The 2,102-nt window shown below is 42.4% G+C and overlaps 1 long non-coding RNA gene across 1 annotated transcript; it reads left to right on the top strand.

Moving 5' to 3' along the window:
* The first annotated feature begins 368 nt into the window (after positions 1-368).
* Positions 369-1,239, top strand: LOC107750201 (uncharacterized). Its single transcript, XR_001641124.1, has 2 exons — positions 369-561; positions 665-1,239. It is a non-coding gene; the product is annotated as an uncharacterized LOC107750201 (long non-coding RNA).
* Positions 1,240-2,102: the final 863 nt, after the last annotated feature.

Consider the following 2,102-nt stretch of genomic DNA (forward strand, 5'->3'; position numbering starts at 1 on the left):
TTTTAGTTAAAAGTGTCTTAATGCTGGATTAGTTTCAGCTTTTGTCTTCTCCAGATGTTAACTGATGGACTGGAGTGCTGTGGATTACTTGTGGATTATTGTGATGTTTTTATCAGCTGTTTGGACTCTCGTTCTGACGGCACCCATTCACTTGCAGTGAGACACTGATGCAATGCTACATTTCTCAGAATCTGATGAAGAAACACACTCATCCGCATCTCGGATGGCCTGCGGGTGAGGAAATTTTCAGCAAATGCTCATTTCTGGGTGAACTGTTCCTTTAAGACCTCCAGAACAGCCTGGTGTTAAAGTGTTGCATGCTTTTCTGTTTCCGGTTGCTCAATATAATGTCATGTGACTCATGAGAAGAGATGCTTTGACTGCTCTCTGGTCTGTTTTCAGAGCGGACAGGAGCTGACGCGAGGAAACCGCCGCCGTTTTTATCCTTGTTGTTGTTATTCTGAAATCAGGCTTTTTATCCGCTGTTGGAGGGAGTTTTATCCTGTGGCCGTTGCCGTTATTTATTGACGCTGATAAGAAGAGCGTTTTGACCGTCCTCGTGTAAGTCACAGGTTCCCCGCAGGATCTCGACACTAGGTTTTCCTGTCGTAGATGAATCCCAGTGCCATGATGTCAGTGTTTTTGCTCTCTTTTAATACTTCAGACGGGTGTCATTCTGCAGAAGACGAGAGAAAGACTAATAAAGGTCAGAAGCGGCGATGTTTCTCCTGTCAGTCCATCATCAAACACGCTTTGATTTCGGATCAGATTCATGCCTTTCCTTTTCTCACAGAGCTTTAAATCACATCAGACTTCAGCTGTGTGTTTTACAGACGCACCACAGTCACAGTCTGAACTATTCGAGGGAAGTTTGCCTAAATATAGTCTGAAAATGCAGCAGATTTAGCCGCCTAGACGCCTCCCAGACCCATGTTTGTTCTCTGTTGTGTTTGTAAGATGCGACACAATCAAGTACATTAAACCCCAGCATTAAAATGTTAAATGGTGTGTTTTTTTATACACAGGGCAGCTACATTATATTCATACAGTAACACTTTCACACACACACTATATCTGATCTGAATCCGGTGCTAATACGACAGACGCTGTCTTTAATGAATGCATTAGCCGTAACACGTTCTAGCTCAGACGCCCCTAGGTTTGTGTTATTAAGCACTTGCATGTGCGTCCTGTGTGGATATTACAGTGAATATGCATTAAACTCCTCTTCAGTACTCACTGGAGCTTGTGTTGTGATTTCGTTGGATTGTTGTGTTCGGCTATAATAAATTAATATATGTCAATATAAATTTAATAGTATTCTTACAGTGTAGAAATAATACTATTTATGAATTTAAATATTAAACTGAATACTATATTTATAAAATATATTAATACTTATTGTTTTATATATATATATATATATATATGTATATGTTTACATAATTACACAATTTTGATTATATAAAAACCAGCAACATTACAGCAGCAGTTTTAAAGATGTTTTCTTTTGGATTGTTTGACTACTCAAAAGAGAATATAGCAAAATGTAACGATTCATTTGTGTTTCCCGCTAGCGAAATTTCACATGCTGGCCAATGAGCGAAGCCTGCTGTGGACGAGGCGTGGCTCATGAATATTAATATGGATATGACCGTTATTTCGCAACGGCTCTGACAGTTACAAGCAAAGTCAGAAGGACTTGATTAATATTCATGAGCGGTGGTGTAGACCCGTAATTCTGCGTCCGGTTCACGCAAACCGTTGCTGAATGACAAACGGCTGTTCATTTCAACGCCTCTGGGTGATTAGTTGAATTATAAATACTATTACACTGTTTCTAATCACTAAGGGCGCGCGTGACGCGTCGATGGGCGTGTCCGGTGAACCAAACGTCACGCCTCCAACCGACAACGTTCAGCGTCAGACTCAGTACCGAGAAGCTGAACGTTACCGACGGAGTCCGCCGCGAAGAACCGTCTTCAGCAGCGCACTCGGCGGCGGAGAAGCCAGACGGATCCAGATGTGTGACTGTTAATGCGCCGATCTCAGGGAATCACGCGCCATGGCTCGGGTCGGTAACGGAGCGGACGGCGCGGAAC

This window comes from Sinocyclocheilus rhinocerous, unplaced genomic scaffold (genome assembly GCF_001515625.1).
Source record: "Sinocyclocheilus rhinocerous isolate Xijiao unplaced genomic scaffold, SAMN03320098_v1.1 scaffold151, whole genome shotgun sequence".
Taxonomy (NCBI): domain Eukaryota; kingdom Metazoa; phylum Chordata; class Actinopteri; order Cypriniformes; family Cyprinidae; genus Sinocyclocheilus; species Sinocyclocheilus rhinocerous.